At 41.9% G+C, this 17,267-nt stretch overlaps 1 long non-coding RNA gene across 2 annotated transcripts in view; it reads left to right on the top strand.

The window, feature by feature from the left end:
- The window catches only part of LOC140187680 (uncharacterized), a 109,002-nt gene that overhangs the window by 17,731 nt on the left and 74,004 nt on the right, over nt 1–17,267 (top strand). The window contains exons 3-4 of one of the 2 annotated variants that reach the window (XR_011883136.1): nt 9,532–9,611; nt 13,005–13,350. The exons of the other annotated variant lie outside the window; for it this stretch is intronic. This is a non-coding gene — a long non-coding RNA (uncharacterized lncRNA). Of the gene's footprint in view, nt 1–9,531; nt 9,612–13,004; nt 13,351–17,267 lie in introns of those variants that run through there. 2 annotated transcript variants of the gene reach the window in all.

The raw sequence follows: 17,267 nt of genomic DNA, 5'->3' as shown, positions 1-17,267 counted from the left end.
GTGTCAGTGATTAGGGTTTTGCTTGTTGGTTCAAGAAACAAGTAATTAAAAGGAAGTAGCTGTTCAAGTATCCAATTGCAAAGGGAGGTACAGCTGCCCAGACCTTGAAGCTTGATGATGAGTTTGGATGGGATTATTACATAGAACATAGAACGCTGAAATTTATAGCACATTACAGGCCCTTCAGCCCACAATGTTCTCCCGGCCATGTAACCTACTCTAGCACATAGCTCTCTATTCTTCTAAGCTCCGTGTACCTATCTAAGAGGCTCTTAAAAGATCCTATTGTATCCGCTTCCACCACCGCCGCCGGCAGTGTATTCCACACACCCACCACTCTTTGTGAGAAAAACTTACCCTGACGTCCCCTCTGTACCTACTTCCAAGCACCTTAAAACTATGCCCCCTCATGTTAACCATTTCAGCCCTGGGAAATAGCCTCTGGCTATCCACACGATCAATGCCCCTCATCATCTTATACACCTCTATCAGGTCACCTTTCATCCTCCGTCGCTCCAAGGAGAAAAGGCCAAGTACACTCAACCTATTCTCATAAGGTACACTCTCCAATCCAAGCAATATCCTCGTAAATCTCCTCTGCACTCTGTCTATAGTATCCACATCCTTCCTGTAGTGAGGTGACCAAAACTGAACACAGTACTCCAAGTGGGGTCCAACCGAAGTCTTACTTAGCTGTATCATTACCTCATGGCTCTTGAACTCAATCCCACAGTTGATGAATGCCAATACATGCCTTCTTAACAACACTATCAACCTGCGCAGCAGCTTTGAGTATTCTTTCAACACGGATCCCAAGATCTCTCAGATCATCCACACTGCTAAGAACCTTACCATTTATTTTATATTCTGTCTTCAAATTGGACCTACCAAAATGAACCGCTTCACACTTATCTGGGTTGAAGTCCATCTGCCACTTCTTAGTCCAGTTCTGCATCCTGTCAATGTCCTGCTGTAACCTCTGACAACCCTCCACACTATCCACAACACCCCCAACCTTTGTATCATCAGCAAACTTACTAACCCATCATTCTACTTTTTCATCCAGGTCATTTATAAAAATCACAAAGAGAAGGGGTCCCAGAACAGATCCCTGTGAAACACCACTGGTCACCAACCTCCATGCAGAATACGAACCATCCATAACCACCCTTTGCCTTCTGTGGGCAAGCCAGTTCTGGATCCACAAAGCAAGGTCTCCTTCAATCCCATGCCTTGTTACTTTCTGAAGGAGCCTTGCATGGGCAACCTTATCAAATGCCTTACTGATATCCATATACACTACATCTATTGCTCTACCTTCATCAATGTGTTTTGTTACATCCTCAAAGAATTCAATCAGGCTCATAAGGCATGACGTGCCCTTGACAAAGCCATGCTGACTATCCCTAATCAGATTATGTCTCTCCAATCCTGCCTCTCAGGATCTTCTCCAACATTGAAGTAAGAGTCACTGGTCTATAATTTCCTGGGTTATCTCTACTCCCTTTCTTGAAAAAAGGAACAACATTTGCAACCCTCCAATCCTCCCATACTTCTCCCTTCCCTATTGATGACATCGAAAGAGGCTCAGCAATCTCCTCCCTCACTTCCCACAGTAGCCTGGGGGGTATATCACATCTGGTCCCGGTGACTTATCTAACTTGATGCTTTTCAAAAGCTCCAGCACATCCACTTTCTTAATCTCTATATGCTCAAGCATTTCAGTCCGCTGTAAGTCATCCGCACAATTGGCAAGGTATTTTTCCCTGGTGAATACTGAAGCAAAGTATTCATTAAGTACCTTCGCTACCTCCTCCGACTCCATGCACATGTTTCCATTATTGCACCTGACTGGTCGTATTCTCACATGGCTCATCCTCTTGCTCTTTACGTAGAATACCTTGGGGTTTTCCTTATCCTGCTCACCAAGGCCTTCTCATGGCCCCTTCTGATTCTCCTAATTCCATTCTTAAGCTCCTTCCTAGCAACCTTGTAATTTTCTAGAGCTCTAACAGTACCTAGTTTCTTGAATTAAATTGAACACACAAGCTAAAGTCAACAAATAGCTCCTGTCCCGATGCAGGGTCTTGACCCAAAATGTTGACTACTGTTTTGCCTCCACAGATGCTTCCTGGCTTGCTGAGTTCCTCCAGCAGTTTGCTTTTGCTCCCATCACCTGCAGTTTCTTTTGTCATCATTCCTGTCTGCCTCTGTTTCTCACTGAATGTATCTGAGCGCAGGTTCCTGGCTGTATTTACAGGACATCATGCTACACCATTCTTCATTGTTTTCCAGGAAAACTTCAGTCTTTATATACAAATTAATACTTGCTGCAACTAAAATGCACTTCCCCTTTAAGTCAGTAAACTACTTTACGATGATGCACATAGGTTTTAATGACCTACAACGTTGGGCTATGTCGGCACGTATTCGAACATTGCATAGCACAGTTTATGCAGCATCCACAAAATGATTATTATGAACAAATTACTGTATTTCATTATTACAAACATGAATTAATCACATATCATGATCCTGAAGGGCTTTGCAATTTGGCCGTTAATTCTTCAAACAATTTTAAGTTAGTTTGCTGTAAAACAATGTTGAGTAACTTACAGTTATATATCACCCTTAATGTAGAAATACATTCCAAGGTCTTAAATATGAAAGGAATGTCAGTAAGAAGCAAGCTACCTATAATCTGTAAAGCAGATGAGAAGTCGGTTGGGCGTTTGGAGATTGATCTGGGATGTTTAGAAGCTGCAGAATCTGTAGAGACAGGGCTTGAGCTGTTCTATGAGACTTGGTTGACAATTTACAGCACAGTTCTGAATATATTTTGTACATGATCTAATTTGAAATGCAAATCTCTTTTCCGGTATATTAATTAAAGAAAATCTTTTTTATCCAGGAACAAAAGGTTGTCCGAGATTTTTTTCTATAGATGACATAATAGCTGTTGATTTAATTTCCTTTCTATTTACTTTCCTAGCTATACACATACTAAAGCCTACTAAAACAGGCTGAGTTATGTATTGTGCAAACTCTTCTACAGTCTGCAGATTGCTGTGCTGGCCGCTAACACTTGTCTGTGTCTACATTTTTCACTGTAAACAGTGTCTAATGCTGTCTGGATTTAGAAATGAAAATACTGGTTGTTACTTAACAGTGCTAGGTAGTGAGGTGGCAGGACGCTGATTTCAGTACAAGCATATCTGAAAATGTTTAGGAAGCTGTTAGTTCTCCATTTCATTTTCCTATTAATTACACCAAATTATAATTAAGATTGGTGAAATGTTTAAAGTTATTGCAAATGGTAAGTTCATTAATATGTAGCATCGCAATAAAGAAATACTCAACAATTTGTATTCCTATCATTAAAATATGTCCAGTCTATAATCTGCATTGATATATAGTAATATATTTTTTCCAGATTGCTACATATGAATTATAAGTGATATTTTCCAGATTTGGCTTCAAATTCTTAGTTCATGACATAGTGACAAAAAGACATTATGGTTGTCAAGACAGTTACTACAACAAAAGATATTAATAACTGGAGAGTTAATATAATTAGTCCACACTTGTGAATGGGTAATCCAGCAAATTTTGCCTTGTTATCTGTGTAGGATGTGGTTGTGAAAGAGAAATAAGGTCCACTGATTCCACATGTGGGTATTCAAGAACTAATAGCATTAGCATTTCCAAAGAGAAAATATTATCCTGTATCAATCCAGATGGTCAAAAACCCCTAAAGATACAGCAAAGTTGCATTTTTTTCTGAACATCAGCTGTTTAAAAAGTAGTGAAGGTGTTAATAATTTTTCATTAGTTCTCTATTTTAGAGGTAAGCACTTGACACTGGAAACAATATGGGTGTAGCGAAACCAGTGTTGCAAGTTTCTTTCTCTAAACAACATTGCTACACCATAGAAACAGAAATTTACAACACAGAAGATGCCATTTTAACCGTCTATGATGGCCAAAAATGGACTAAATCCCATTTCCCAACTCATAGAGGAGATTGCGGCTTTTCAGGTGTGTCTAGCATGTTTTAAAGGTGCTAAAGATTTGTTTTTGTCCCATCCTTTCGGGCAATTATTTCATGCAAATTCAAACTGGGCTTCAGTAGCAGGTTATTAGTGAGTTATTTTTGAGTTGGAGATAACTTTCTTGACTTATTTTTGCCCAAATTAATTTTTGCATTATAATTTTTGTAATTTATAGATTTTTGTGTCTTTGCACTGTACTGCTGCAGCAAAAACAACAAATTTCACTGTGATAATAAATCTGATTCTGTCAGCAATGGCAACAAGACTGGCTTGAATAGATTGTAAACAACAGGAATTCTGCAGATGCTGGAAATTCAAGCAACACACATCAAAGTTGCTGGTGAACGCAGAAGGCCAGGCAGCCTCTCTAGGAAGAGGTGCGGTCGACGTTTCAGGCCGAGACCCTTCGTCAGGACTAACTGAAGGAAGAGTGAGTAAGGGATTTGAAAGTTGGAGGGGGAGGGGGAGATCCAAAATGATAGGAGAAGACAGGAGGGGGAGGGATAGAGCCAAGAGCTGGACAAGTGATAGGCAAAAGGGATACGAGAGGATCATACCTACCACCCCACCAGCCTCCGGGTCCAACATATTATTCTCCGTAACTTCCGCCACCTCCAACGGGATCCCACCACTAAGCACATCTTTCCCTCCCCCTCTCTCTCCGCATTCCGCAGGGATCGCTCCCTACGCAACTCCCTTGTCCATTCGCCCCCCCCATCCCTCCCCACTGATCTTCCTCCTGGCACTTATCCGTGTAAGCGGAACAAGTGCTACACATGCCCTTACACTTCCTTCCTTACCACCATTCAGGGCCCCAAACAGTCCTTCCAGGTGAGGCAACACTTCACCTGTGAGTCGGCTGGGGTGATATACTGCGTCTGGTGCTCCCGATGTGGCCTTTTATATATTGGCGAGACCCGACGCAGACTGGGAGACCGCTTTGCTGAACATCTACGCTCTGTCCGCCAGAGAAAGCAGGATCTCCCAGTGGCCACACACTTTAATTCCACATCCCATTCCCATTCTGACATGTCTATCCACGGCCTCCTCTACTGTAAAGATGAAGCCACACTCAGGTTGGAGGAACAACACCTTATATTCCGTCTGGGTAGCCGCCAACCTGATGGCATGAACATCGACTTCTCTAACTTCCGCTAATGTCCCACCTCCCCCTCGTACCCCATCTGTTACTTACTTTTATACACACATTCTTTCTCTCACTCTCCTTTTTCTCCCTCTGTCCCTCTGAATATACCCCTTGCCCATCCTCTGGGTCCCCCCCTCCCTGTCTTTCTTCCCAGACCTCCTGTCCCATGATCCTTTCGTATCCCTTTTGCCTATCACCTGTCCAGCTCTTGGCTCTATCCCTCCCCCTCCTGTCTTCTCCTATCATTTTGGATCTCCCCCTCCCCCTCCAACTTTCAAATCCCTTACTCACTCTTCCTTCAGTTAGTCCTGACGAAGGGTCTCGGCCTGAAACGTCGACTGCAACTCTTCCTAGAGATGCTGCCTGGCCTGCTGCGTTCACCAGCAACATTTATGTGTGTTGCTTGAATAGATTGTAGTAGTGTACAGATCAGGGGACTTGTGTCAAGGACAGAGTTAGTAATGAGGAGTATTCCTTCCAACTGGTGTTGACTGCCTCTCTGTCCCTGATGAGTTCCCTCCTTCTCTCAGCTCTCATTGGGTTGGGTTTTTTTTAATGAATTGTTGGTCGCTTTCACAGCACTGAAGATTTATAACAAAGGTCAGTGAATTACTGGGCCTCAAACCCTCTCTCTTTTCACATCATCCAGTAGCTCATGGATTTTCTGCTGAACCTTTGCCTTCAAGTGACTGCTATTTCTTTCCCCTTGAATAAAGATAACCACGTCAGCCACTCTATCCAAGCTTTATCGTGGGAGGAGATTACCAGCTCAGAGAAAAAGATTCAAGGATATGCTCAAAGCTTCCTTGAATAATTGCAGCATCACTCCACCCCAAATTACTATCCCATCTGTGAAAGAGTCTGTGAATCCCACACTGGCCAACTTGGGCACCTCAGAAATCAGAATATTGCAGTGAAAGCAAGGAATCCCCAATTCCGAGGTACCGCCTGAGAAGAAAGAACTTGAAACATAGAACAGTATAGGATAGGCCCTCTGGCCCTCAATGTCATGCCAAACTAATTATATTAATGACTCCTAATTAATCTAACCCTTCTTCTCCACGCATTGATCATACCTCTCCCCTCTCTACTTAGATCATGTGCCCATCTCTTAACTCTGCTTTGCTATCAGCCTCTACTACCACCCCTTACAGTACATTCCAAGCCCTCTGTGTAAAAAAAAAAAATTGCCTTGCACATCTCCTTTGTACTTCTCCTTTCACCTTCTATCTAGTACCAGAGACTGGGAAAAAGATACTGGTTGTCTAATCTATCTATGCTTCACATAATTTTATAAATTTGCATCAGATTTTTGCTCAGCCTCCACTGCTCTAGATAAATAGTCTCAGGTTGTCCAATCTCTTCTCATGCCACATATCTTCCAAACCAGACAGTGTCTTGGTAAAACACTTCTACACCTTTTCTAAAGCCTTCACGTCCTTCCTATAATGCAGCAACTGGAACTCGATGCCATACTCTTAAATGTAACATAACCAGACTTTTACAAAACTGTTACATAAATTCCTGGCTTTTGAACACAATGCCTCAACTAATAAAGGCAAGTATGCCATATACCTTCTTTACCACCCTATCAATCTGTACAATGCTTTCAGGGAACTAGGGATTTTGACCCCAAGATTCCTCTGTACATGAACACTGTTAAGGGTCTTGCCATTAACTGTGTAATCTCCCTTCATGTTGGATCTCCCAAACTGCAGAGTGTCACAATGTCCGGATTAGATTCCACTTGCCCCTTTTCTGCCCATATCTGCAGAATCAGAAACAGGTTCATGAAATCTGTTGTGTTGAAACACAAGACATGAAAAAATATTGTAAGTTACAAAAATAAATAGTGTAAAAGATGAATGATGAGGTAGCATTCATGGATTTATGGTCAAGAAATCTGACACTGAGAGGAAGAAGCTGTTCTTAAGACATTCACTGTGAGTCTTCAGGCAACTGTACCCCGTCCCTGATGGCAGTAATGTGAAGAGGGCGTGTCCCAGATGGTGAGGGTCTTTAATAATGGATGCTGCCTTCTTGACACACTACCTCCTGAAGAAGTCCTCAATGATAGAGAGGGTTGTGCCCATGATGTAACTAGCTGAGTCTACTGCAGCCTCCTGCAATGATGTGCTTTGGAGTTTCCATACCAGGTGATGATGCAACCTGTCAAAAAACTTTCCACTGTACACCTGTAGAAACTTACAAGCATCTTTGGTGACATACCAAATCTCCTCAAGCTCTTAATGGAGTAGAGCCATGTGTCTTCTTCATGATTGCGGCAATGTACTGATTTCCTCAATGAAGTTCACAATCAATACCTTGGTCTTGCTGGTGTTAAATGTGAGGTTGTTGTTGTGACACCACTCTGCCAGCCAATCTATCTCACACCTGTACGCCTCCTTGTCACCATCTGAAATTCTGCCAACAACAGTGGTGTGATCTATAAAGTTATAGATGGCGTTTGAGATGCGCCTAGTCATACAGTCATGAGTGTAGAGAGAGTAGAGCAGTGGGCTAAGCACACATCCTTCAGATATACCTGTGTTGATTGCCATCTAGGAGATCAACAGGATCTACATCTCACTGTATCCTTCAATAATTTTATATGCAATCCATAATGCCACCAATCTTTGTGTCATCAGCAAAATTACTTCACCACTTTACAATTGAAGACGTAACTTAATAATATTCTAATGACTTTGGAGTAGCTTTCATTGAGGAGATGGAAAAAGATTGAAAACAACAAATATCCATTTGTATAAGAGTTCTCTGACAGGATAAGTTGCTTCTTTTCCAAGACACAGTTGTAGGAACTCTGAAATACAGACGGATATTTCTTCTAATCACTATGCTTCAGGACTGTTTTGAGTTGACCAGCTGGCAGATGTTCAAGAAGGCTACTGCAAATATACTAGACACAGACTAGCTCTAGAAGGGTATGGGGAGGCTGAAGAGAGCTGGACTTTGCACATTCATACTTATGTGATTCTACAGATGCACGTCACTGCTTGATATGCAAACTGCACAGCAGAGGACAGGAAGGCTCTACAATGGGCAGTCAGAACTGCCCAGTGCATCACTGCCAGCAGCCAACCACCATCAAGAACATATATACAGAACAGTGCCAGAAAAGGGCCAGTGATATCATGAAGGATCCCATACACCCTGCTTAGGATTGATTGGTCCACTCCCTGCTCAGAACTAGTTGGCCCACTCCCATCAGGGAGGAGGCTATGTAGCATCCACACCAGGACTACCAGACTCAAAAACAGTTACTCTCCCCAACCAGTAAGGCTGATCAACACCTCCACCCACTAACCCCAGCACTACTTTATTATGTCCAGTCAGTCACTTTATGTAGAGCCTAGTGTCACATTATGGACATACAATCAATCTAGGTATATAAGCTAAATTATATATTTATATTTATGGTATGTGTTTTTTCAGTTTTGTTATTGTGTTCTTTATCTTCATCTGCATCCGATCTGGAGTAACAATTATTTTGCTCTCCTTACACAAGTGTAAGGCAATGACATTAAACAATCTTGAACCTTGAATCTGGTCAGACACACCTGCTCATTCTACCCTGAAATTCTAGGCGAGACAATGCCTCATAAAACCTCTGCAAGTTAAACTGAGAGGAAGGAATGTTGCAGGGTTTCGCTGGCCTGTGTAGGCTGTTCACAGTAGCTGATTCAACCTACTGCCTGAGGGTTAAAAAAGGGAAGCCCCTCAACTCTGGATTATTGACTTTTAAGGAAATTTTCAAAGGCATTTTTCAAGTACTTCACATCAGGACATTAAAATAACCTGGGAACACTGAAATGTTGTTATAATTATTACGTGGGATTACTGTGTTATTCCTGGACATTAAATATTTTCCATAAATGGGCATTTAGTTTGTTTAAATTTTAATCAGATCTGTATCAAATCTGTCTTTTCAGCATTATTCTTCAATATTCCAAGCCCCATGACTGCATTCCTGACTGTTAGTCATTTTATTATTGGCAATGCCTACTGTACATTGACAGCTGGGAATTTCACATTTATTAATCAAACAATAATCTTCCCTTGTCTGAGTTTTGATTAGAACATTCTTTGCCCTTGCCTTAATGTCCAACCTTAAATCGTGAGGACTGCTTCTAGCTGAATACAATTTGATATATCCAGAAACTGTTAAAGAGAAAAGTAGCTATTTCTCCAAGCTTTAGTTGTACACGTATACTAGAAATCTAAGAAGGCTTGGATTGTATCAAGCAATCAATGTCTTACATGTTATTGTAATTTTTCATAAACCAACCATGTGTTTCTTTATTCATGTTCCAGGTATTTCTTGAGAACCAACTGTTAATAATTTTCAGTCACACATGTAACTAGATAAGAATAAGGAACTTCAGAAAAATATGGCAAGTATATGGATTTGTCATTTCTAACAGGTTCTTTCAAATTAAATTATAATTATTTAGTTTCACAAATATCATGAAGCAGAAGGTAAATGGTGACTAGCCTGAGATGTGTAAGGTACATTAAGAAGAGGAAAGAAGATCATAGTTGGGAGCTTAACATCCAAGAATACACGTTGCATCAAAAGGGCAGACAGATAGATGGGGGGGGGGTGTGGTGAGTCTGTTGGTTAAAAAAATGAAATCAGGTCCTTAGAAAGGGGTGACATAGGATTGGAAAATGTAGAATCCTTGTGAGTAAAAAAACTGCAAGAGTAAAAAGACCCTGATGGGCCTCCAAAAAGTAGCTAGGATGTGGGTATACATTTAATGGGAAATGGAAAAGGCGTGTAATAAGGGCAATGTTATGATTGTCATGCAGGATTTCATCATGCAGGTAGTTTGGAAAAATCAGAAAGGTGCTAGATCACAAGAGGGGGAATTTGTAGAATGATTACGAGATAGAGCAGCTTGTGGTTGAGCCCACAAGGGGAAAAGCAATTCTGTATTGGGTGTTGTGTAATGAACTAGATTTGATTAGGGAGCTTAAGGTAAAAGAACACTTAGGAGACAGCGATCATAATATAATAGGATTCACCCTGCAATTTGACAGGGAGAAGATAAAGTCAGGTCTATCAGTATTACAATAGAGCAAAGGGAATTAAAGAGGCAAGAGAGAAGAGCTGGTTCAAAATGATTGGAAAGGGATACCAGCAGGGAATGCGGCAGAATAGCAATGGTGGGTGTTTCTGGGGCAATTTGGAAGGTGCAGGATAGATACAGCTCAATGATGAAGAAATATTCTAAAGGGAGGACGAGGCAACTGTTGGTGACAATGGAAGTCAAAGACAACATAAAAGCAAGGGAGGGGGCATATAATATATTAAAAACTAATGGGAAGTTAGAGGATTGGGAAGCTTTTAAAACCAATAGAAGGCAGCTAAAAAAGAGGAGAGAAAAAATGAAATATGAAGGTAAGCTAGCTAAAATATCATTGAGGATATGAAAAGTTCTTTTCAGATATAAAGAGGAAAAGAAAGATGAGAGTAAATATTGGACCACTGGAGAATGATGCTGGAAAGGCAGTAATGGGGGACAAGGAATGGTGGATGAACTTAATAAATATTTTGTATCAGTCTTCACTATGGAAGTCACGAGCAGTATGTCAGAAATGTTTGAAGATAGAAAAAAAATATCCTGGTTAAAGTTAGGGTTTTTTAAGGTTTAAGGTTTGAGTGGGCAAATTCATGGCAGATGCAATTTAATGTGGATAAATGTGAAGTTATCCACTTTGGTGGCAAAAACAGGAAAACAGATTATTATCTGAATGGTGGCTGATTAGGAAAAGGGGAGGTGCAACGAGACCTGGGTGTCATTATACACCAGTCATTGAAAGTGGGCATGTAGGTACAGCAGGCGGTGAAAAAGGCGAATGGTATGCTGGCATTCATAGCAAGAGGATTCGAGTACAGGAGCAGGGAGGTACTACTGCAGTTGTACAAGGCCTTGGTGAGACCACACCTGGAGTATAGTGTGCAGTTTTGTTCTGGTAATCTGAGGAAAGACATTCTTGCCATAGAGGGAGTACAAAGAAGGTTCACCAGATTGATTCCTGGGATGGCAGGACTTTCATATGATGAAAGACTAGATCGACTAGGCTTATACTCGCTGGAATTTAGAAGATTGAGGTGGGATCTTATTGAAACGTATAAAATCCTAAAGGGATTGGACAGGCTAGATGCAGGAAGATTGTTCCTGATGTTGGAGAAGTCCAGAACGAGGGGTCACAGTTTAAGGATAAAGGGGAAACCTTTTAGGACCGAGATTAGGAAAAACTTCTTCACACAGAGAGTGGTGACTCTGTGGAATTCTCTGTGACAGGAAACAATTGAGGCCAGTTCATTAGCTATATTTAAGAGGGAGTTAGATATGGCCCTTGTGGCTAAAGGGATCAGGGGGTATGGAGATAAGGCAGGTACAGGGTTCTGAGTTGGATGATCAGCCATGATTATGCTGAATGGCGGTGCAAGCTTGATGGGCCGAATGGCCTACTCCTGCACCTATTTTCTATGTTTCCATGTTTCTATGTTTCTACTGCTAATGCTGTAGGGTATTTCATTTAATAGCTTTCTGCAGAAGCAGTGTGTTCTGCTGATGGTGTTTGTGTTTCAGTTAAAGATAGGGGCTGTGATGAACAGTGTGTCAGCCAGTCAGGATGGTGAAATTGAGAGAAGGTTCTAGAGAAAGCTGGGCAGAGAGAAATTTGTGGCAGACACTGGTGGGTTTCATGATCGTTTTGGCAGGAAATGCAGAGAAGAGAAGATCAGGAGGGATGGCCGTAGGATTCGATCTGACGGGAAGACACAATTGCAAGTGCTTTGCGAGATTGAGTCTAAGATAAGAAGTTCTACCGGTGATTGGTGATGAGAATTCAGCACCGTGAGTAGCAGTTATACCCAGCTTTTGGACAATGCAAGCTCCAATGATGAACACATTTAGACTGGTTTAATTGTAATAGGCCTTTTTTTTCTTTTTTTCTTCCTCTTAATAGCTGTTTTATAAAGCTAAAATTAGTAAATACACTATCTTTATAACGATGAGATGTACAATCTATTATTTCTTGCCAACTGATAATTATGTATGGGCAGTATTTGCACAGAATTTGCTCAAAGTGGGGTTCCATTAATTGAAACATCCCAACTTTCCAGCTCAGTTGGACCCAAATCATCCCAACCCTAGAAACATATTGTTTAAGAATGATGGCCTTCTCACCACTGAGGTGCAGTGGCTGTTAGCAGAGCTGGCTAACATGCCAAGTTTGCATAGGAGCTCGGTGGGGTGCGGTGGGGTACATAGAGAAGTCACCTGGACAAGATGGACTAAACCTGAAACAGGTAGCTGAAGGCATTAGTAGTGATCTTTCAAGAATCACTAGATTCTGGAATGGCTCCAGAGGAGTGGAAAATTACAAATGTCACTCGCTCTTTAAGAAGGAGGAGGCAGAAAAAAGGAAACTATAGGCCAGTTAGCTTGTCTTCAGCGGTTGGAAAGATGTTGGAGTCCATTATTATGGATAGCCAGAGATGGTAGTGGGAATAAGCTCCCACTACCTATTCAAAGCTTCCAATGGTGTGCATCTCAAATAGCCTCTGACAATCAAGTCCAGCTCCTGGCCTTCATGTGTGGCTTAGTTAGTGAGCACAGTGGAACTATTTCTACTGGCAGGAGAAGGAGCAGAGGTGGGTTAATGGCACCTTAAAATCTGTCGCTTTGGATAGATGGGGCCCATCAGCAGTGTTTGGTAACTCATCCAGGAAAGGAAAGCTCTGATCTTAAACCTCTGCTGCCTTGCTTCAGGAGTAAAGCCCGAGGAAAAAATCCGGAGCTGGAGGCAGTCCTGTGTTGAGTTCAACACTGACTGGCAACTCCTGCAATGCTGTTGGTGCCAACCTGTACTGGTCTCCGCCATTCCTTTGAGTTCATCAGATGCATGGAGAGGGAGAGCTTGCTACATGGGCTCAACATATTCCACTGCCAAGGCTTGCCTACCTAGAAAGCCAGGAGAGAACAACCATGATCGGCCCGACCTATGGAAGCCTCACTGGAAATCCTTTGTAGTTTATAAAATTTTTGGAATTAGGAAGTCTTTTATAACTGAGAATTCTGTGATTATTCAATGTGTATTAAGAACTACTTGTTTAAATTTATACATGTATCATTAAAAATAAACTAAACTGTATTTAAACTATTTTGTAGCTGGAAGTATCTATTCTTTGGTAGGGAGGGTGAACCCACCACTCAAATAATGGGCATTGACAGCCAGATATCGCCACAGAGACTAGACAGGGAAGTAAGCTAATGTTTGAGGAGTAGATTGATATGTCATATAGAACATAGAACATAGAATAGTACAGCACAGTACAGGCTCTTCGGTCCACAATGTTGCGCTGACCCTCAAACCCTGCCTCCCATATAAGCCCCCACCTTAAATTCCTCCATATACCTGTCTTGTAGTCTCTTAAACTTCACTAGTGTATCTGCCTCCACCACTGACTCAGGCAATGCATTCCACGCACCAACCACTTTGAGTAAAAAACCTTCCTCTAATATCCCCCTTGAACTTCCCACCCCTTACCTTAAAGCCATGTCCTCTTGTATTGAGCAGTGGTGCCCTGGGGAAGAGGTGCTGGCTGTCCGCTCTATCTATTCCTCTTATTATCTTGTACACCTCTATCATGTCTCCTCTCATCCTCCTTCTCTCCAAAGAGTAAAGCCCTAGCTCCCTTAATCTCTGATCATAATGCATACTTTCTAAACCAGGCAGCATCCTGGTAAATCTCCTCTGTACCCTTTCCAATGCTTCCACATCCTTCCTATAGTGAGGTGACCAGAACTGGACACAATACTCCAATTGTGGCCTAACCAGAGTTTTATAGAGCTGCATCATTACATCGCGACTCTTAAACTCTATCCCTCGACTTATGAAAGCTAACACCCCATAAGCTTTCTTAACTACCCTATCCACCCGTGAGGCAACTTTCAGGGATCTGTGGACATGTGACCCGAGATCCCTCTGCTCCTCCACACTACCAAGTATCCTGCCATTTACTTTGTACTCTGTCTTGGAGTTTGTCCTTCCAAAGTGTACCACCCCACACTTCTCCGGGTTGAACTCCATCTGCCACTCCTCAGCCCACTCCTGCATCCTATCAATGTCTCTCTGCAATCTTTGACAATCCTCTACACTATCTACAACACCACCAACTTTTGTTTCATCTGCAAACTTGCCAACCTTCTACCCCCCACATCCAGGTTGTTAATAAAAATCACAAAAAGTAGAGGTCCCAGAACAGACCCTTGTGGGACACCACTAGTCACAATCCTCCAATCTGCATGTACTCCCTCCACCACCACCCTCTGCCCTCTGCCTTCTGCAGGCAAGCCAATTCTGAATCCACCTGGCCAAACTTCCCTGGATCCCATGCCTTCTAACTTTCTGAATAAGCCTACCATGTGGAACCTTGTCAAATGCCTTACTAAAATCCATATAGATCACATCCACTGCACTACCCTCATCTATATGCCTGGTTACCTTCTCAAAGAACTCTATCAGGCTTGTTAGACATGATCTGCCCTTCACAAAGCCATGCTGACTGTCCCTGATCAGACCATGATTCTCTAAATACCTATAGATCCTATCTCTAAGAATCTTTTCCAACAGCTTTCCCACCACAGACGTAAGGCTCACTGGTTTATAATTACCCGGACTATCCCTACTGCCTTTTTTGAACAAGGGGACAACACTCGCCTCCCTCCAATCCTCCGGTACCATTCCCGTGGACAACGAGGACATAAAGATCCTAGCCAAAGGCTCAGCAATCTCTTCTCTCGCCTCGTGAAGCAGCCTGGGGAATATTCCGTCAGGCCCCGGGGACTTACCTGTCCTAATATATTTTAACAACTCCAACACCTCCTCTCCCTTAATATCAACATGCTCCAGAACATCAACGCACTCATATTGTCCTCACCATCATCAAGTTCCCTCTCATTGGTGAATACCGAAGAGAAGTATTCATTGAGGACCTCACTCACTTCCACAGCCTCCAGGCACATCTTCCCACCTTTATCTCTAATCAGTCCTACCTTCACTCCTGTCAACAACACACATCAAAGTTGCTGGTGAACGCAGCAGGCCAGGCAGCATCTCTAGGAAGAGGTACAGTCGACGTTTCAGGCCGAGACCCTTCGACTCCTGTCATCCTTTTTTTCTTCACATAATTGAAGAATGCCTTGGGGTTTTCCTTTACCCTACTCACCAAGGCCTTCTCATGCCCCCTTCTTGCTCTTCTCAGCCCCTTCTTAAGCTCCTTTCTTGCTTCCCTATATTCCTCAATAGACCCATCTGATCTTTGCTTCCTGAACCTCATGTATGCTGCCTTCTTCCACCTGACTAGATTTTCTACCTCACTTGTCACCCATGGTCCCTTCACCCTACCATTCTTTATCTTCCTCACCGGGACAAATTTATCCCTAACATCCTGCAAGAGATCTCTAAACATCAACCACATGTCCATAGTACATTTCCCTACAAAAACATCATCCCAATTCACACCCCCCTATAGAGAGGATACCCATAGATAGCTATATCGGATGGGGTTTCAACTCTTCTTTTGAGTTTAGGTCTTTGCGGACACTGAGCACAATTTCATCACAAAGGAAAGCACATAAATAAATGAGCTGTTTCTAGGGATTGTCAATCAATGGGATACCAAAGTGATCATTCCTGAGAGCCCAGTTGTTTATAAGTTACATTAATGACATGTAAAAATAGACTGTAAGTATGACTGAAAGCTGATGATACAAAGCTATGTAGGCTAGTGACTATTAAAGGGAATATAGTGTGAAAAGAGGGGAAAAAGAGTCTGCAGAAAGGGTATAGACAGGTCAAGTGTGGGAAGGAAAATGGAACATGAACTCAAGGTGATAAAATGTGAGATTACACACTTTAGCAAGACAAATAAAAGCAGATTTATTTTAAATGGTGCGAAACCAGCAAACAGTGAATTTCAGAAGTGATCAATGTGCTGACTCATGAAATGCAAAGAGTAAATGCATGCAGAATACACAATTTGAAAATGAATAGAATGGCTGCCTTTATTGCAAGGGGATTAGGATACAGAAATAAAGATATATTACTGAAATTTAACAAGACTTTATTGAGACCAGATTTGGAACACTGTCTGCAGATTTGTTTTTTTATACTTACAGAAGAATATACGTGCCTTGATGCCAAAGCATAGATGAAGTCCCATGTGAAGAAATTAGCACTGAATTAAGATGAAATAAGATTCTGAGTGCAACTGAATAAATTCTCAAAGACTATTTCACATAACGAGAATTCAGAACTAGATGCCATATTCTCAGAAAAAGAAATTAATCACTTAAGACTGTAAAATGAAATTTCCTAGCCTGTTGGTTGTAAATCTTTTGAATTATCTCCCTCATGCAGCAGTGTGTTGAGTCTGCATGTATTTGTTGAAAATCATATAATTTTAGGACATGAGGGGGACTCAGAGATAAGGAAATTGGTCAGGAAAGTGGATATAGTACAAGATCAGCCATGGTTTTTCTGAATGGCTTAGAGAATTTGAAAGGGATATGTACATACATACACTGAGGATATTTTATCTCACAATTATTGAAATAATTGTTTCCAAGGCTGTGTCCAATAGTAGGACAAAATACTAGCAGATGATGCCATCTTACTTCCCAATTACACTTTGCTCTCAACAGAAAGCTCTTCTGAATAAAATGGCTGTTGATGAGGAACATATTACCTCTTACTTTTGTAACCAGGTGACCATCGATCTTACTCAGCATCAATAAAAGTGTACTTAGGCAGCCATCCGGGTAATGCAGGAATAGTTGTCTGTGCCTTTAAGGGAGACGGTGATGTCATTACTCACGCACGGGATAGTGGGGAGACCATTTTGTTTTCTGTTGAAGACGTGGTAGGGCGTTGGAAATTGGGCTCCTCCTGAGGCTGGGCATGGTGAGGGAAGGTGAGCATTAATTGACAATATCCATGTGAATTCGTTTATGCTTGTTGGTGGATTGAGA

Source organism: Mobula birostris, chromosome 25 (genome assembly GCF_030028105.1).
Source record: "Mobula birostris isolate sMobBir1 chromosome 25, sMobBir1.hap1, whole genome shotgun sequence".
In the NCBI taxonomy this organism is placed as follows: domain Eukaryota; kingdom Metazoa; phylum Chordata; class Chondrichthyes; order Myliobatiformes; family Myliobatidae; genus Mobula; species Mobula birostris.
Note: the sequence above shows the minus strand (reverse complement) of the source record. Positions and strands in the feature narration are given on the sequence as shown.